We start from the raw sequence: 20,694 nt of genomic DNA, 5'->3' as shown, positions 1-20,694 counted from the left end.
GGAGTTGTCCAGGTTTGGGACAGAAAGTCTACAGCCATACGCATGTTGCCAGATTTCTCTGGGACTGCCGGTGACAGTGGGTGGTCATGTGGCCACAAGCATGCGATCTGCATGCTTGCAGTCACGTGCCAACTAGATGTGCACCGAGAGGACAAACATGTCTAGTCAGAATGTGAGTGGAATTATGCAAATCCCACTGCTGTATTGCCACTTGCACCAGCAATACTGACGAGTCCTGATTCCATATGCACTGATCGCTGTCAGAATTCAGTAGTCTGACCACAGAGAATGACTGCAGACGTTCAACAAAAGACAACTACCTTAAGTCAGACAATTTCCAGGGTTAAAAGAAAAACAAAAAAACAAAAAACAAAAGTTAAAATCATTAGATGCAGAGGTCTGTGTATTTGTATACATCTCAGAAACAAAGTAAAACAATGAAAGATTCACGAGTCTGGAATCTCTGCTGTGTCCAGAAACGTCACTTATTTAGCGCTTTGCTCGGTCCTAAAAATAACGTCCCTCCGTCAGCAGAACACCAGCAACATGGATAAGGCCTAGTAAGGTACAAAAAAGCTCAACATTCCCAAATCACATTACATACAAGTCCCAAACCAGAGAGTAACTGGATGTAAATGGGACTGCATCTGTTCCATTCAAAACAGCTGCGCACACACCAACACAATGCCGACATTCTCATTGCCGGTCGTAGGCTTGTTACAGGACTGCCGTCCTAAAGCGGATATATTGCTTTAAGATCAGCTTTATAAGTGTGGTTTGTTCAGTAATGCAGATTTTAGGAAAAGTCATTACAAATACATGAAACAGAATGGAGCCAGTGTTCATGTACTGTATATGTTGTCTAGCAGATGAGAAAACCATGCAGCCGAGTTACCGGTCGCAGGTCCAGCTGCTGTGTATATAGTGTATGAGCAGGAAATCTATAGAACATGTGGAGCAGGTGGTGAAGTCATCTCTATGTAAATGGCCTTCTATACAGAACGCTCGAACCTGCTGCCCCGGCTAGTTTCTGGCCTATGAAGGGCATGAGACATGTCCATGGCGATGCAGGCAGCAGAGGTTAGAGAAGACAATACACAAACTGAACACATCATTATCGCTTGTTTCAGGCCAGCATTCAATTTAGCAGGCATTAACAAATCAGACCTGTAAAGGGTCACTTTAGACGAGGGAGGCAGGCATCGCTCGTGCTCCGTTCCATATGCCCTTCCAGCCTTTAGTTTGCTGGAAAATCTACAGAGCATTATCTTCCATTGCTTGGTCGTTTTTTGATGTTGGCACAGTTTCCATGAAATCTATCATTTCAGTCACACTAGCATTGAGTGGTTATTTCCTCTAAAACCAGCTGCAAGGAGACAGAAAATGTATGGATACCGCTTTGCAGGGGTGGACATACCATTCGTGCAACCGGTGTCCGAGAGGAAAGGAGCTTTTCTACTGCCAAAGCAGGTGGAGTGTGAGGAGCTATTGGACTGCAACGGGCCCATAGATTGTTCTTCTGTCTGACCGCTCCTGCTGCTTACCTAGAACATGGTAGATTCTTCCATACCTAAACTTGACCAACATAAATCCTCATTTTAGATATGGATTAAGGATGAAATCGGAAGGAATGGAATAGCATTCAGTTCTGGTAACAAAGTCTCATAATTCAAGGCAAATTAATTCCCAAAACTCAAAAGTATCAGGTGGGTCATTGAGGAGTAATTGGGAGGATGAATGCATTAAAATACACAGGAACTGGAAAACTAATCTGTTAGTCCTCTATTCCAGAAGTTAGAGTTAAACACCCCACATATGGCTAAAGATACCATGAGATAGCGCCAACATTATCTAACAAGCCTTAGGTGTTAACATGTATTTTTCATGAGACAATTCCTGTTTAACCCCTGCTTAACTGCTTTCCTTCATGAGCACACAGCTCCCCAACCCTAGATTTCCTTCTTTGCAGGGGACAGTGCACTCCTGAAGATTGACAGTTCAGACCAGCATAGTAACACCGGTGATCCACATGGAGTACTGTCCGGCTGATAGAGGTTAGAATCATAGAATCGTAGAGTTGGAAGGGACCTCCTGGGCCATCTAGTCCAACCCCCTGCTCAAAGCAGGATTCGCTAAATCATCCCAGATAGATGTCTGTCCAGCCTCTGTTTGAAGACTTCTATTGAAGGGGAACTCACCACCTCTCGTGCTAGCCTGTTCCACTCATTGATCACTCTGTCAAAAAGTTTTTTCTAATATCTAATCTGTGTCTCCTCCCATTCAGTTTCATCCCATTGCTTCTAGTCTTTCCTTGTGCAAACGAGAATAAAGATGATCCTTCTACAATGTGACAGCCCTTGAGATATTTGTAGACAGCTATTAAGTCTCCTCTCAGTCTTCTCTTTTGCAAGCTAAACATTCCCAAATCCTGCAACCTCTCATATAAGACAGGGTTTGCAGACCGATCACCATTCTGGTCGCTCTTTTCTGAACTTGCTCCAGTTTGCTGATGTCTTTTTTAAAATGTGGCGCCCAAAACTGGGCACAGTATTCCAGATGAGGTCTGACCAAAGAGGAGTAGAGGGCAATAATGACTTCACGTGATCTAGACTGTATGCTTCTGTTAATACACCCTAGAATTGCATTTGCCTTTTTTGCTGCTGCATCACACTGTTGACTCATATTCAGTCTGTGATCTATTAGCATACCCAAGTCTTTTTCACATGAGCTGTTGCTTAGCCCTATTCCTCCCATTCTGTATATGCTTTTTCATTTTTATTGCCCAGATGTAGTACTTTGGATTTTTCCCTGTTGAAAACCATTCTGTTAGTTGCTGCTCACTGCTCCAATTTATTTATATATTTTTGAATCCTCTCTCTCTTCTCTAGTATTAGCTATCCCTCCTAGTTTTGTGTCATCAGAAAACGTAATCAGTTTACTCTCAATTCCTTCATCTAAATCGTTGATAAAGATGTTGAACAATACAGGGCCCAGGACAGAGCCCTGTGGTACCCCACTTGAGACATTCTTCCAACTGGATGTGCAGCCATTTACGACCACTCTTTGGGTCCGATCACTAAGCCAGTTAAGAATCCACCTAACAGTTGCCTTGTCCATTCCATACTTAGTCATTTTTTCAATAAGGATTGTGTGAGATACTTTGTCAAATGCTTTGCTGAAGTCAAGGTATACTATATCTACAGCATTTCCCTGAACCACCCAATCAGTGATTCTGTCATAGAAGGAAATTAAGTTAGTCTGACATGACTTATTAGTTACAAACCCATGCTGACTCTGTTTAATCACTTCATTCTTATCCAGGTACTTACATACATGTTGTTTAATAATTTGTTCAAAGATCTTTCCTGGTATAGAAGTCAGACTCACCGGCCTATAGTTGCCTAGGTCCACCTTCTTCCCCTTTTTGAAGATAGGAACATCATTTGCTCTTCTCCAGTCTTCTGGGACTTCTCCTGTTCTCCAAGAATTTTCAAAGATTATGGAGAGGGTTTCAAAAATTTCTTCTGCTATCTCCTTCAGTACTCTGGGGTGTAATTCATCTGGACCTGGAGACTTGAATTCATTTAGTTTAGCTAAGTGTTTCCTCACTATCTTTCTGTCCATAGATATCCTGGATTCTTCTGTTCCCTTAATAGGACAGTGAAGAACAGTTGATGTTACATTTCCTTTCTAAGAGAAAACAGGTGCAAAATAGGAATTTAAAAGTTCGGCCTTCTCAACATCCTGTCTTACCATTTCATCATTTTCATCCTGTAAAAATCCTATAGTATCTAAGACATTTCTTTTACTTTTGACATATCCCCAAAATCATTTATTATTGCTTTTGATGTCTCTTGGTCTCTTGCAAGCCTCAATTCATTGTCAGCTTTAGTAAACTGATTTGTGCATTGCAAGTTCTGCAGACAGCATTATATTCTTCTTTAGATATGCCTCCCTCTTTCCATTTTATTAAGATTTCTTTCTTCCTTTTTAGCATGTGCTCAAGTTCTGTGTTCATCCATCCTGGTTTCCTTAAATGCTTCCTATTCTTCCCTCTTTTTGGAATTGTTAACAATTGTGCTTTGAGAATTTCATTTTTCAAGATTTCCCATCCTTCCAGGACATTTTTGTCCTTAAGGATATCCAGCCATTGGATCCCTCCTATTCTCTTTCTGAGTCCCTTAAAATCTGCCTTTCTGAAATCTAACCTTGACGACTGAGTCTTCACCCTCTAGTTATCCAAAATTCTAAAATAGCATGGTCGCTACCTCCTAGGGTCCCAGCCACTTTTACCTCCTCAACCATTTCCTCCCTGTTTATAAGGATTAGATCCAAGGTAGCAGATCCCCTTGTTTTCTCCCCTACCTTTTGGAAGATAAAGTTGTCAGCAAGAGAGGATAAGAATTTCCTTATCCTCTCTTGCTGACAACTGCTGCAGAGAAACTGTGAATGGACAAATTAAATCAATTAATTTTGCCTGCTTTAATGAGATCTTTTCTCACTGTGCTAGTGGTGATCGCACCAAGGTCCCCACAGTTCAGGGGCTCACCTGGAATTGCAGCCTCAGCAACTGGCGGTAACCTGATGATTATGGAGAGGGTTTCAAAAATTTCTTCTGCTATCTCCTTCAGTACTCTGGGGTGTAATTCATCTGGACCTGGAGACTTGAATTCATTTAGTTTAGCTAAGTGTTTCCTCACTATCTTTCTGTCCATAGATATCCTGGATTCTTCTGCTCCCTTAATAGGACAGTGAAGAACAGTTGATGTTACATTTCCTTTCTAAGAGAAAACAGGTTGCAGCTTGGTAAAAGCTTAGGGGGCTGAAGCTAGTTGGCGTCAGCGATCCAGCCAGCATTAGAACAGCACGAGCAGGCTCCAGATGTGACTGCCCTTACACAACAAGTTAAATAGAGTTTTAAATCTATAGCATACAGCCTTTTGCCTTTGTTACTGGCCACCCTGCGGTCTCAGAATAAGGCAACATTCACCTTTAGTATTTTCCAACAGTATTTGTAAGCCAAAGCCAGGAGAGGAACAGAGGAGAAGTATAATAGAAACACATCACCACTTCTGTATTTTTCAAGCAGTCCTGGTTTTTGCTACAGATACTGATGGAAAATACTGAACGTGTGACCATGGCTCTATTCTGAGACCGTAGAGTGGCCAGTAAAGGCAAACAGCGGTACACGATAGAATTAAAACGCTCCCCATTTTTACAATTAACATGGCATCACTATAGTTACTAGAATATGCTGCCTCACGTCAAAACAGAAGGCAACGAAGAGTAGGAAGACTGAAAGCAATATTGCTGGAGCTGAAGCAAACAAAAGCAAAGTGCAAAGAAACCAAGTGACACATGCTACTCAATTACAGGCTGTGCAGCAAAGCCTTTGTTCACCATCTGGATAGGTTACCATCAACATTCAAAAACATGGGTTAAGAGAGAGTAAGCCCAAACTGGCACTAGTCAGAGAAAAATAAAAATATATAATTTGTTATTGATTTCTTAGTTATCTCTGCATCCCAGTTAAAATGCCAAGATTTTTTTTTCATAGCAAAAGTCCTACCAATAAGTTACCAAACTTTTCCACTTTTTAAAAAGGGAATCTGTCACCCCCCGGCGCGCTCTTTAGCTATTGCTATGGGCATACAGGTAATAGAATGGTTAAACCAGCCTTGCCTGTATGCCTCAAAGCTGTGGTGTAGAAATGCACTTTTAATCTCTTGTTAATGACTCCTTCTAGGCTGCAGGGTGTGCAGTGCCTGAAAGAAACCCACCTCCTCTCTTAATTATAATGGTACTCCCCTCCCATGCAGGTCACACTGACATGTGATGTGCAGCCACAGTGCCATAATCCTGCGCATGCGCCATGCACACACGCTGCTCTGGGTACCTTATCCACCCTTGTAATGGCAGTGTCTTCATCCTGCTTCTGCACAGGCGAGTCTCTGCTTCTATGCAGCAGGATGGATACTGCCTTTAGAAGGTCTGGTAAGGTACCAAGAGCCATGTGTGTGCATGGCGCATGTGCTTAAATACGGCCCTGCGGCTGCACATCACAGTTCCGTGTGACATGCATAGGAGGGGAGTACCATTATAATGGAGAGTAGCTAGGGAGGGATAATAAGCATAATGCTGCCTTTACCATACGCCACTGTGGGTATGGTGTTTTTGGCATTATGACCAAAAAGTTAAACTTTGGTCTCATCAACCCATAACATGTTTTCCCAAATGATTTTGGCAGACGTGAAGTTTTGGCAAAAGTTTCCCAGGTTTGAAGGTTTTTCTTTGTACGAAAAAGCTTCCGTCTTGGCACCATTCCCAATAGGCCAACCATATGAAGACTATGGGAGATTGATGTCAGATGCTGTGCCCAACAAGTACTTTTCAGAAATTCTTGCAGCTCCTTTTTTTGTTGCTGTAGGACTCGTCAGTCTCCCTGATCAATTTTCTTGCCTTTTCACCACTTTGAGATATGCCCAGATTTAAGCAATATCACTGTTATACTAATTTTAAGGCACTTGTTGACACCTTCACAGAGGTCCATGGTATAATACAATGGATTTTTTTTTATTTTATACCTTTTTTCTGACCAATAACTTTCAACAATCCCTTTGCAGTCATGTAGACTCTGTTCTAAGGGGATTTTTCTCACATTTCTAAGCCAGTTAAACTTTATTGGGCATTATTAAGAATCATTTTATATTAGGAAATCTACATAATGACTATTAGAAATTAGCTTAAATGTGATTGGTTAATTATGAACACAACCACATCCAAGTATAAGAGGGTGCTCACTTATGCAGCCACATTGAGTTACTTTTATTCCCCCCCTTCTAAATGATTTCAGTTTATTTCTCCAATGATTTGTACAGATTGTGCGCAACTTGCAGATGGAAAAAGTTCTGAAACGATTGTTCCCAAGTTTGTTTTTTTCTTCACATGACAAACGTGGCATTTTAACAGGTGTATGTAGTATTTTTATATCAACATGTATTTTCCCCCATCGTATGCATCCCTTGCATTTATGGCATATATATAGGAACGCCAGTTGCATCAATCTTCGTGTATTATGTAGCACTAGCGATATACAGTCATGCGGAGGAGCCTTAGGCCGGGGGTCACACTACAGAGGAATACGGCCGAGTGAGGCGTTAAAAGCACGCATTACACGGACAAATGATTCTCTATGGGGCAGCTCCAACAGCCGTATAATTCTCGCCAGTATTCTACAGTCCGTGCCAACTGCAGCATGCTGCGATTGTCAGTGTACTACGCCCGTAGTACGCCAATGCAAGTCTATGGGTGCGCAAAAAAAAAAAAAAAAAGACGGATTACATACGGACCACATGTGTGACTTGCGAGAAATACACAGGTCTTTTGGCAGGTGACAGGAAATGGGCCAATCCATCATCAGGAAGCTTAGACATGCAAATGAGCTCAAAAAGCGCCCCAGCCATCCAGGAAGTACGCCTCCACGGAGTACAGCAGCGTCATGGCGCCACATTTTCTCAATGTGGAGAAGCCGATTGCTTAGTGCAGGAGCGGCCAGAAATCTGAAACTAACGTGATGCCCCATTATACCAACCGGGCAAGAAAGGAGGCGTCATGGAGGCGCATATGTCGCCAGATGTTCCACGATTTTGGTGATCGGCCCACGTGAGGAGCAGCAGCAACTGAGTAAGTACAACCCAAAAACTGTTTAATATTACCTCACTTCAAAAAAAAAAAAAAAAAAATCCATTTAGAATAAGCTTCCCCCCCCCCTTCCTGTGCTTGTACTTTTTGCCTCATGAGGCGGCTAGAGTTTGATTTGACCCATGGTTTTACACTGCCATAATTTGGCCCAGCCCACAAGCTCCTCATCCTCCTAGCCAACCAAGTTATTAAGTGTAGTTACTTAATACATGAACTGTTGTGCCCCTGTGTATCTGGCCTGGATGCCCCAATTATATATGCCACCCTGGGTAGAAAGCACACCCCAGAATGCCACATGCCTAGGCTACTGGTAGCAAATTTGACCTATCAAATATGTGAAACTGAGAATATTTCCTGTCACATTGCAGTGGAAGATGTGATGAGACGCTGGCACAGCATCCGCGACCAATACAGGCGGGAACGTCAGCAGCGGTCCTGGAGGGGTGATGCGGGCCACATAAAGAGGAAATACATCTATTATGACCGCCTCTCCTTCCTCGCTCCTATTCTGGATCTGAGACCGTAAGTAGATACCTCACACCACATAACACATTTTACAGGGCCAAAAAAAAAATTGATTTTTGGCTCTGTTCTATTACATAACAGAACTCAGTCCAACCTTACGGAGAGAGGAACTGGCTCAGATACCGAGCCCATCATAGATCCTGGGTCCGTAGGGGGATGAGGTGGCGGGCCCATCTTCTCCCCCTCCAAGAAGCATGGGTGAAGATTCCTCTCAGGAAAACCCAGTGCCTGCGCCACAAACCCCACCACCAGGACCACATCCACAAGGAGGACCGTCTGCTGCTGCACCATCAGCCATACAGGAGGAGCAGGGCAACATCAGCAGCAGCCCAACTGCCCAGATCCAGGGCTCCCCACAGACTGCTGGACCATCCCGGCGAGGAAGAAGGCGCCATATCCCTGCCCAAGATACCCGTACCAATGTGGACACAGGGGTACTGAACTATCTGGCTAGAGTCAATAATGAGGGTGGCGAGGAGGCATACTCACGCAGCCTGGCCCTTTATCTTCGTGCCCTTTCCCGTGAGGTGAGGCTCCGTATTCGAGGATGTTTTCAGATCCTGCTTGATGCAAGCACACACCCCAATACCCCATATGAGTTATTTGAATATCTGAAGAGGTGGCAGCTTTCACCCAGAAATCTAATACGACTTAGACACCACACACATATGCTTGCTCAAGCAGACTGAGGATCCTCAAATACGTGGGCCTACATCTCACCCCTTTCCTCCCCCTACCCAACCTTTCCAACAGCAGCCATATATGTCTGGCTCTAGCCAACCTCACCAATATGGCCACTTGTTCCCACCCAGTGTTGGAGGCTGGTCCCAACTTGGTTGGGGACAACATGGCTATATTGGTGGGTATGAGACACGGGCCTACCAGCCCCAACAAGAGGCCACTCTCCAGTATCACTCTGGCCAGTACCAAGCACAATCCCAGGAGGCAGTACACTACCCACATCATGGGCAACAGTATGCCCCCCCACACAGGGCGATGACCAAGTTGGGCAAAGTAGCCAGCAGCAAACACAGGCTGGTCTTCCGCCTTCTCCTCCCCCGACGTACCAAAATTTATAATATTGCCATCTTGTTATTGCCTAATGGTATTTTGTTTTATATGTCTGAAAATGTTAATTGTGCCCAATTTTCACAACTGCACAAAGGCCAATTTGGCCCATTGCCACATTTCTCATATGGCAATAATATGTTTTTTTTTTTTTTTTTTGAAGCAAAAGCAAGCATTTGTCTACTCCATTTTACTTCTGTCTCAATTCTAAAAAAAAGGTGTCAGCATCCTAACATATGCTTACCAATGCAATTAAACAGTCATAGAATCATAAGGGGTTTAAATATATATATTTAGACAGACATAAACCAAAAAATGATCAGACAGCATGCTCTTGCCAAGAAGTTTCCCCCTCAGGTGACAAAGTAATTTGTGAAAATGTCACGCACTTTGAGCCCAGAGAGTGGTCTACGTTGAGAGTTGATAGGTGGTCTCGCCCTACGCAAACTGTTTGACCCACGCACAACACCAGCAGAGGAGGAACAATCATGTATCCTGGTGAAGTTATGAAGAACCACACAGGCTTTCAACTTCATTAACATTTTGTTCACTCAGCTGAATGGCAAACTGGAGTACCTGCCATTTGGCACAAAGAATGCAAAGGAACACTCCACCAGTTGACGAGCACGTGATAGGCGCAAGTTGAAAATTCTGCACCGGTGGTCCAGGTTGCGCCGGGGATATGGCCTCATGACATTGCGCATTAACTGAAACTCCTCATCTGCCACAAGGACATAAGGGACCGATTCTTGAGTGGAGCCTGGTAGCTGGCGTGGTGGTAGATCCAACTGGTTGGTGCGTAGCCGCCGACCCATAATGGAAGTATTGAAGACTCGAGAGTCTCCTGTCCTTCCATAGGCCCCAATGTCAACAATTATAAACTTGTATTGAGGGTCGGCCAGAGCCAACAATACAACAGAAAAGTACTGTTTATAATTGAAGAATTGTGAGCCAGAGTTCGGTGGCTTACGCACCCGGATATGTTTGCCATCAAGGGCCCCAATACAATTAGGAAACTGGCATTCCTCCTCAAAGTCCCCTGATATCCTCAACCAGTCTTCCATCCTGGGCTCGGGCAAGACGACTTGATGTAGTCTTGACCATATTTCACTACATGTCGACCTGACTATGCCAGAAATGGTAGATCATCCAATGAGAAACTCATGGTGGAGGGCGGCATAAGACAGGCCAGTGGACAGGAAGCTGAAGAACAGAAATGGAACATTTTAGAATGCACAAATTAACAAAAGACCAGGTACATACATACATACCAAACTTGTTAGTGATTCAGATCTACTAACACACATATTTGGTCGCACAATGACTAAGTGATATTCAGTACATATTACACAACATTCTGGTCTGTAAGTTTAAATATATCTGAAATAAGATGAAGGCATTAAACTTAGTCCAAGAAGCAAAAAATACATACTTTAGCCAACACATCATGAACATAGAGAATGTGGTTGTGTAGTACATACCGTAATTGAGTAGAAGTCGCTCCTCTGCAGATACAGCTTTGTGCATCCTTGTGTCCTGAGAGGTTATCCCAGGGCGCACTGTCTCCAAGAGTAGATCAAATGTTGCAAGGCTCGTGCGACAGTATTGGTAGAGTTTTTCCGGATGCTCCCGCAGAGAAGAATAGAGGTGGTGAAAATGACCTCTTGTGAGTCGTTGCCTCAAAAGTGGATGGACCCACATGCGTCTCCTCCTCCGCAGATCCATCACTGGGTATGGTTGACCAAAGAGGCGTGACAAAAGCCAGTTGAAGAGAACCTGCTCAGTTGTGCTGAAACTCAGACTGTATGTGCAACATGGCAGACACCAACACATCTAGTGAAGGCAAGGTCACAAATGGACAGAATGGAGGCAGCCACCTGTTCCTGAGCCAATAAATAGGATGCAGGCTAATGATTTAAATAGTTAGCAAGCCTCAAAACCTTTAAATGTCCATTTTGCAAGCCTGCGAGAAAATCTCGCCATACGGATTACATACGGATGCTGACATGCGCAAAATACGCGACCACACCTTGCTTACGGATGACATACGGAGCACTATTTAGGGGTCATTCATCCGTAATACTGATGTAAACTACGGACCGTATTTAGCGTCGGTTAGTGTGACCCCGGCCTTAGGCGGCTCTGCTGACTTCCATACGATCTGTTTGCAGCAATATTATCCAGTCTCACAGACCAAATGTTTACTGTTGATTAGAAATGTGGAGCGCATGCACACAATACCATGCAAGAATCCTTGGTTATAAACACATCTTCAGAGAGTTGTAGGCATACTCCTAGGCTGTGCTTTCAGAATAGGCAGGGTTACCAGTCCAACAGGTCCGGACGCTTGTAATTCTTATTGTAATTAGATACTGTTCTAAGACACTCCAGCCACTAATAGCGACCATAGTTATATGAAGAACTTCAATAACCTTGAGATATTCACCATCACTTGCCGAAGGAGACTCTTATGCTTGCTAAGAACACACCTGTACCAATTCTTAAAGGGGATGTCCTCCATCTTTATTTTCGTGTTTGGGAGATGATTTTGTGGCATTACAAGTTCACTTCCTGCACTTGTTAGTGCCGCACTCCTCATAGAAGAGCGTGTGACCAGACCTGTCCATCAGCCTCCAATAGAAAACAGATTTACTGTGTGCAGTGCTTTTCAGCTGGTGGAGCTGATGGACAGGTCTACTAGCATGCTCCTCCAGCAGACACTGAGGACAAGAGGTATGCAACAGTAACAAAAGCAGAATGAGTAATACTTATTACTAAGTGACAAGATTATGTCCAACACATTTGCTAAAATAAGATAAAAGAGGACAACTCCTTTAAGCTGCTTGCTTTGGAAAACCCCTCCATTAGAGAGTAGGGTCCCCAGATGATCCCACTCCCCCCGCCGCTTTAAACTATACCGGAGTCATAGACGCTAGTACAGTTCAAAGCAATGATGGAGGGGAGAGAGCATCAGCCGACGCTCCCTCTCCCAGCATTCCCCGCTCTGCCCCTGACACTGCGCGCACTCACTGTGTCGGCAGAGCAGCCGCCGCTGAGACAGGAGCAGGGAGCATTGTGTTTTTTTAATGTAACAGGGAGTACTGGACTGTGGGGCCATTCTCTGGTTGGGAAGAGATGCGGGCTGTGCTATATACATTATATTCTATGGGGGAGGCTGTGTTATAATATGTGAGGCTACATTATATTCTATGGGGGGTGATTGCATCAAACTCTGAAGGGGCTACATTGTATTCTATGGGGAGCTAGATTATATTGTATGGGACTTCATTATACTTTATGAGGGGGCTACATTATATTCTATTGGGGTTGTATTATACTATATGAGGAGGGCTGCATTGTACTATATGTGGGCTGCATTATACTGTATTGAGGACTATGAGGAATACATTATACTATATGAAGAATTATGGGGTGCATTATACTATGGGAAGTGAATTGTACTACATGGAGGACTATGAGGAGTGTATTATACTATATGGAGGACTATGGGGCACATTATATTATATGGAAGACTATGGGGTGTAAACTGTAGATGTGCTGCTTGATAACATGCCACTGTATGGGGACAGATTGAGAAAGAATGATGGGGAAAGAATGATCACTAATAAATCAGACGGTGGAAAGAGGTCAGGAAACAAGTGTTGAACGATTTCAATATTGTCGATCACACTCATTTAGCGGCCTGAACTCAGCGCATGTAACTACAACCGAAATGCTTCGGTGTGATGTGCAATATGTTAGCATTTGGAGCCCCATTTTAAACTTTGCCTAAAACCGACCCTGGCCAGACAGTTTAAACAAGAAAGAAAAAAAAAAAAAAAGCCTTGACATGTGAACAGACCCAAAGACTATAATGGGTATGCATTACATCTGTGAAGATGTGCAAACAATGTCTGAATAATGCCCAACGGGGTATTTGAGATCAGGTTATTTTTATTTTTTGATGGTTAGAACAGACTTGCAGTTTACCATTACAAGTCACTAGAAGAAAAACATATCCATCTTAATACATAAAGGTTAATCAATATTTGCAACTTAGAGTTTTCCAATACCATTTTATTGATGGTCTCCTTTAGAATAGGTGGTCAATATAACATCATGGGGGGGGTCAGACACCTGAAATCTTGGCCATCAGACGTTATCGCCACTGGTACTAATGTGGAACAGAATATTTAGGGAACAGTGCAGATCAGCTCCTGTTCATTTCAATAGGAAGCAATAAAAGCTGATCGGTGGGGGTCCTGGCCATCAAACTCCTCCAATCTCATATTGATCACCAATAATGTAGATATGATGCTAAAGGAGGGTTGTCACTTAAAGGGAATCTGTCACCTTTTTTTGGCCTTTCAGCTGCCGGCATAGACATCGGGGGCTTATCTACAGCATTTTGTAATGCTGTAGATAAGCCTCCGATGTAACCTGAAAGAGAAGAAAATCACGTTATATTATACTCACCGAGGTGGGCGGTCCGGTGGGTGTCGCCATCCCGTCCCTCCCTTCTTCATGCGATGACGTCCTCTTCTCCCGTCCTGTAATGGCTCCGGCGCAAGCGCACTGCAGTGCACAGGCAGAATTCTGATCTGCCCTAAACAGGGCAGAGCAATGCGCCTGCGCCATTACAGGACGGGAGAAGAGGACGTCATCGCATGAAGGGAGGCGTCGGACCGGACCGCCCACCTCGGTGAGTATAATATAACGAGTTTTTCTTCTCTTTCAGGTTACATTGGGGGCTTATCTACAGCATTACAGAATGCTGTAGATAAGCCCCCGATATCTATGCCTGCAGCTAATAGGGCAAAAAAAAAAAAAATAAAATAATGATGACAGATTCCCTTTAATGGGGTTTTACAGTTATATTGATGACCTAACAGATGTTTATGTAAGCATTTGATTTAATAGAGTTAATATAAAACAAAGTGTAACATTTATAATTTATAGGATTTTCATTTTGCATGCGAATTATCAGGGGCTAGGGTAATGTTTTCTTTGTAGAGGTAGAAGTTTAAGCAGACTGATATTTTGGATCATGATTGCAGAGAATACACAACGTACGTCACTTTCATCCAGTTTCATTGTTGCACTCAGCTGGAAACAAAAAAAAAAAAATATGTTTATTGTAGAGAACTTTCAATTCCCCCTGAGTACAGCTGTGTATTGTGTTATTCTTTCCCTGTGGGCCGAGTAAAAAGTCTACGGGTCAATGGCTGCGCATGAAGCCAACACTGAATAATTGCACCTAGGATGGATGAAATATCAATTTCCCTTGGGAGAAAAATATAGTAGATGAACACTGTTAAGAACATGGCATACCACCAATACAGCTTACAATGAGCCTTATTTCTCGTCATTAATCCGTCAGGACATTTTCTGAAGAACAGTCTATAAAAAGCTCCAATTCATAAAAATATGATCATCCTTATGGTTATCAGCAAGAGCCAGCGATCATATAAAGATAGTCTCCAAATGATCCAGCCTTCTGCTTGGGTGTCCTGGCTGCTCTCTAGGGTCTTCAGAGGGGTCATATGGGATTACAAAAATATGGCCGATTCTTCTGAGAAATGCCCACAGGCTGTGTGACATGGCAGCTCAGTGTGATTAGGGGAATGAAGAGGAGCTGAACGACATCAGGCAAACAGCCGGCAGGTGCAGCGCAGTGTTAGGAAGAGAGCCGTGCATTTCTAATCCTGGGCTGTTCAAATAAGTGTATTTTCAGTCCGAGTGATGTCCGTGGAAAAAGAAACGGAACAGACACCACTCAGTGCTATCCATGAGGCAGAGCAGGGGAGGTTTTTTTTTTTTCTAACTGAAATTGCCATAAGTGTACTGGTAAACCCTATTAATGTGAAGCTTGACTTTCCAATTCTTCTTGCAGGGCAGATTCTTTATGCCCATCTCTCAACCAACATGTGCCCAAAATAAACATACAAATGACCAGATGGAAGCTAAGTTGAAGGTCAGACTTGATTTTATCTTCACTTGGTCTGACCTCAGTTTTCTGAAAAGTTCAAAGAAATCAGACACTTCCTGTCCCTCCTGCATTGTCATTTCACATCCATGGAGCACAGACGACAATGTTTCTTTTTATACATACAGCATTGACTTTTGAAGTCATTTCTATGCCTGTGATCTTTGCTCTAAGTGCCAGTATGCTGTAGCTCTTAGCAGCAAGACCATTTGTGTGGCTAGTATTGCTGTGATTAAGGAAAAAAACCCCAAGAAAAAACAAAAAAAAAAAAAAAAAAACCTGTGTCCCTAGTTACAAAAACCTAATGTTTTCACAAACTACATTGCACTCTTTTGGAGTTCTTTGTGGTGCAACTTTGATTCACTACGGCTACTTTCACACATCAGTTTTTTGCCGTCAGGCAGGATCCGGCTATTTTTAGAAAAAACGGACCCGGCATAAATTTTGGAGAACTGTAGAAACGGATCCGTTTTTTTGCTGGATCCGTCTGGCAGGTTATATCTGTTTCCGGGGGCTGGCCAATTGGATCTGAGCATGCGCAGACTTAAAAAAAAAACGGATCCGGTGGCTGGATCCGTCTTTTTCTGGATCCGGCGCCCATAGACTTTCATTGTAGCAAAAAGCTGGAAGCGCCGGATCCGGCGCTTCCGGCTTTTTCGCCAGAGACAAAAAACGTTACAGTAGCCGTTTTTTCCAGACGCCGGAATGAGACAAGTTGCCGGATCCGGCAAAAAACGGATGAAACGCAATGCCATCCGGCGCGATCCGGCGCCAATGCAAGTCAATGGGGAAAAACTGGATCCGGCATTGCATTTTGCCGGATCTGGTTTTACAAAAAGCCGGATCGCGCCTGACGGAAAAAAAAAAAAAAAAAAAAGAGACTGGAGTAAATACTCAGTGTGTGACCCAAGACAGGGTTGTAAAATTTCCATGGCCTGACTGAAAATCCATATAGTAAGTTAATGCAGTTACCCAATTTTGGACTTTCAATGGTTAATGCATGTGATTGGCCAGTCCTGATCACACGTTGCCCTTTTGCAGCTTTTTTTGTGCAAATTTTAAGCTGCGTTTACAGCACCAGCAAAGGCCGTCAGATTTCAGAACACACACACTTTATTTTCCTGACCGATTTAGAAAATGGCTGCGATAGTGCAAACTGCAGCATGCCACTTTCAGGGGTTTTCACCCAATGGACAAGTGCAAAAACCTAAGTACGTTACATCAGGCTTTCAGGGGGCCACTAAACTTTATCAACATGCACAAGAGACAAGAATACAGCAAAACAAGCAGCTTCTTTACTGCCAAGAGAGCAGGTTTTGCCAGGGGGGGTGTAGACTAATAATCCTTGATGAAACATGAACACTTTGGTCTACTCTGATTAAGGGTATGTGCAGGAATCTGCTGCACTTTCTATTGACCGCAGGCAATTCTGCATGTGTTCACTGAACCGTGCGGATTCACCGCGTCATATACACCGCGTCATATACTTTGCACTGGTGATATTTATCCTGCGGAGGCGCAAGTCTCTGCAAGATAAATAGACATGCTGCAGTCTGGAGAGAAGCACCACATGTCCATCTCTGCAGGTGAGGTGAGCCATGGGCATGGAATTTCTTGATCTCACATCCACTATGCTGTAACATCTGGACGCTGCGGATGTACGCAGTCTCCAACCCACAGTGTATACCGACTGTGCACCTACCCTACTAGGGGGGTGTTCTTTACATATTAGAGGCTGAAACTTCATTTTCATGTTTCTACGATGCTTTTCTGTAGCTATTTGGTGGCGGAAGCCTTCCTAGCAGAGCATACAGTAACTCCTTATTGTACACTTAATTATGTGCATTTTATTTTTACAGTGCAATGTAACCAATGCTGGTTTAAAAAACAAAAAACACAATCTTGCTTCTGTCTAACTCTACGAGCTGATAGGTCTCAGATTTTAGACATGAACCTAGAACCAAGCAACACAATCAGTGCCAACAGTACAAAAAAAAGAAACCCACACTTTTCTCGCTGTGACCAAATGCAGTTATCTGAAAGTGTGGCTGCGGCCATTGTTGGGCACTGAGCACATAGCAACTGGACAAAAATGGCCTTTACAGGAAGGATAAAAGTCACCAAGTAAGGAGATATTTCGCAGTGGTAGCAACGAGTCTGTACAGTCTAAACCGAGCAGCTCCATTCTTGCAGTGTATTGCACTGGATACCAGCAATCACACAGGAGATTAGCTTTCCTTCCTTTTACAGCTGAATGACTAGGCTTCCACCCATTGTAACCAATACCCCCATTATATTGATGGCTGGGTCATACACTACAAGCACATTGCAGGGTATGTACACACAGTTTTTTTCCCCAGGCAAACAAAACAGACAAGATTTTCAAGCAGAAATTGTGTCAAGAAAGACAAACGTCTTATTTTCTTCCTGGAGGGGTTTTTGTAGACCTTTTTGACATCTTTTGAGCCCTGCGCCTGACCACCGTCTGCTTCACTTTCCTCACCTTTGGACAGAGCAAACATCATGAGGAAGTCAGATCAGTCGCAGCCTTGACTTCCCACCGATCTTTGATTTGTCCAGAAGGTGAGGAAAGTGAAGCCGCTGCTGATCAGGCTCAGTGCTGCTCACACAACAACCTCATGTGAGGCCAGGGAACACAAGGAGTGTTGACACTGGTGGGACAGAGCCAGTACCAGAGGGGAGTATAAGATTTCATCCAATGTCATGGCAAACAATCAAATTGGAGGTTTGCTTATTTTTCTTTTTTTTTTGGGGGGGGGTGTTTGGAAGCCTCCAAAAGCCTTTTTGCCTTCCCCTTTGATTTCTACTGTAAAATTTTAGAGCAGCTCACAAGTGAAGCACCTGAAGGATGGTCAGCTCACTTCATTTAACAATGGTTAACAGATGATCAAAAGTCTGATTATATGAATAGCACATCATATTACATAGAAATGATTAAGAAGATGTTTTCAAAGTTTCCTCAAGTGCCTTAAGGAGTTGACCCACTCCAAGACCTGCTAACGCCTAATTTGTTACAGTTTTATGTCTGATGTAAAACAATGAAAGTCATAATACAGTAACAGTGTGAACAGAGCCCAAATAGAAAACTAGCTACACTAGAAACCCTAGTTCTATGGTCCCCTATACATCAGACAGAATACAGGTGGGCAGTGTCAAGCAATTAATACTGGTGCCAACAGTTCATAAGTATGGGATCTACACATGCAAGCCTTTTATACCTGCTGGTTTTAATAAATGACATTCTACAGAAAGAATGAACTGATAATGAGCATATAAAAGTCCCACTGTGCATGTACAGCCTGACGGTGCAATGGGGAATAGCTAGTAACTACTGAAATCCTACATAACAAGCCATTCTTGGGGTATAAAGCTTTATTGTAGTGACTGGTGGTCTACACAAGACGACTCATCCACCTGTGGAAGCGATAGCCTAACTCCCGGGCCAACCCCTTTTATAGATGACATTTTCAGAGAGCGGATATTGCTGGGTGTGAGCACGTACAGCCCGACTCTTGGGGACATAACATGTCATCACTGACACACCTTGCTCTGCACACACGTGACAGCGCTGCCACGGCCAAAACAAACAGCTTTCCTGCCTGTAATGAGTGATGCATTAGATGCCAATTCAGCCCAATGGTACTGTGACACTACGTGCCAGCTATGTATGGACCCAGAAGTGATCGCATAGGACCGAGTCATGTGTGTGATGAAAGTCCCCGACGACTGCGACTGTCAGTCCCAAAAACAACTCTAAGTCAGTCAGGAAATGAACGAAAGCAAAGAGGAGCCACAGCAGCTGACACCCAGCTCAGTGTGCAGCCAGGACACTGCCTCCATTCACCTGGTGGGAAAAGTGTAAACAGGACCAGTATGGAGGCAGGACAAAGATGCCTTCTCTACATCCACAGGCCTGGTTCCAGCCGCACGGTTAACCCTTTATACCTCCAACATCATGTAGACTTACTGCCAAGTTACTGTACCTGAGGCAATTTATAAAGCAGCTATAATCTGACGTCCCCATTGCTGGGGCCGGCTTCCTCTTCTGCTCTTTGGACACCTTCGGTGGTCTAGTGAGACCTATGGACCCCATCCCATAATAAATGCTTTAAATGGACATTCACAACTGGGAGATCACATTTAATATTAACCTCACAGAGTAGAAATATTTTTCTTCTATTTCACAAATAGGAACGTTAGTTTAAGCTTCGCAATGCTCTGCATGGACCTACTTTCTGTGGTCCACAGCACGGTGGTTACTGCTACTGCCACCCTCCAGCAGCAGTCACACTTCTGTGCAGTTTTAGCAATACATTTTGTAGGTGGGATGAGCAGTAGCCCAAAAGCTGGAACATGCGCACTAGCTCCAAGCCCGGCCATCTCTCTGCAGCTCCACAGGATGACCCCTGAGCATGCACAGAGACCCCAGAGCCAAGCCATTGAGAACAACCACCCCATGAAGTCATCACAATGCCACTAGAGAGACAGTAGTATAGTACTGCTGAAAAATAACGCTCCAGACCCTTACAATCTGCAGTGGTATCTCAGAAGTGCCATAAATCGTGGTAAAATGAAATTATGGCAACTTCTGTGGGGTCTGATGGTTACTTTTTCCAGGTGCTTTATAGGAAATAGACTTTATAGGACCTCTTTAACTGCTACCACTAATGTCAAATTTATTAAGGTTTTTCACAATTTATTGGTACATTTGTACTAAGCAGACCATGCTAAATTCATGCCTACTACAACACTGACAAGTTCCACTGGGCAGGCAAGGTTCAGGGCTCAGAAACATGACTGTCAGCCACCATTCTACTGCCTGTAGGCCTCATGAGGACATCTCTGATGGAACAGAGGCCAGCATGCCAACCATAAGATTTATTGTATGTAGTCAGGTACCAGTGTCCCTAGGGACTGGGAGAGAACACCAGGCCGCTCTCTAGGAGTGAGCGATCACCCACATTTCCAGCTTGTTTCCCAGGTAATGGTGTTGGCATAAAGCACAGCACCATCTGCAGAATCACTCAGCAGGGGGATGATCAGGCTCACGGCCAGGTACGGCCCTTCCTACGACACACAGGGTTAAAAGGGAAGACAGGCAGCACACTCCCCACACCTGTCCACGCTCTACCTGCTGTAGGTCCACCATGGCAGCAGCCAGAAGAGGAGCAGGGTGGTGGGCAGCTTCACAGGAGGATCAGTAACTGGAGAGCACCTCTGTGCCCCAGCGAGGCGCTCAGCGAGTGCTAGAGCCAAATAAGTTGGCCTGGGCTCAGCGCCCCCTGGCACCAAGGGTACAACCCCCCGATATGTCCCGACACCAGCACAGCTGGGGCAATATGTATACCGCCACACAAGAGTCTATCCAAGGATGGCCATTATGTCGCCTCATG

General features: G+C 43.9%; 1 protein-coding gene across 2 annotated transcripts in view; it reads right to left on the bottom strand.

Annotated features, from left to right (window-relative positions):
- Window positions 1-20,694, bottom strand: part of MYO1E (myosin IE) — a 274,229-nt gene that overhangs the window by 183,064 nt on the left and 70,471 nt on the right. The window lies entirely within an intron of this gene.

Source organism: Dendrobates tinctorius, unplaced genomic scaffold (assembly GCF_039654945.1).
Source record: "Dendrobates tinctorius isolate UK_male_01 unplaced genomic scaffold, ASM3965494v1 ptg000097l, whole genome shotgun sequence".
NCBI lineage: Eukaryota > Metazoa > Chordata > Amphibia > Anura > Dendrobatidae > Dendrobates > Dendrobates tinctorius.
Note: the sequence above shows the minus strand (reverse complement) of the source record. Positions and strands in the feature narration are given on the sequence as shown.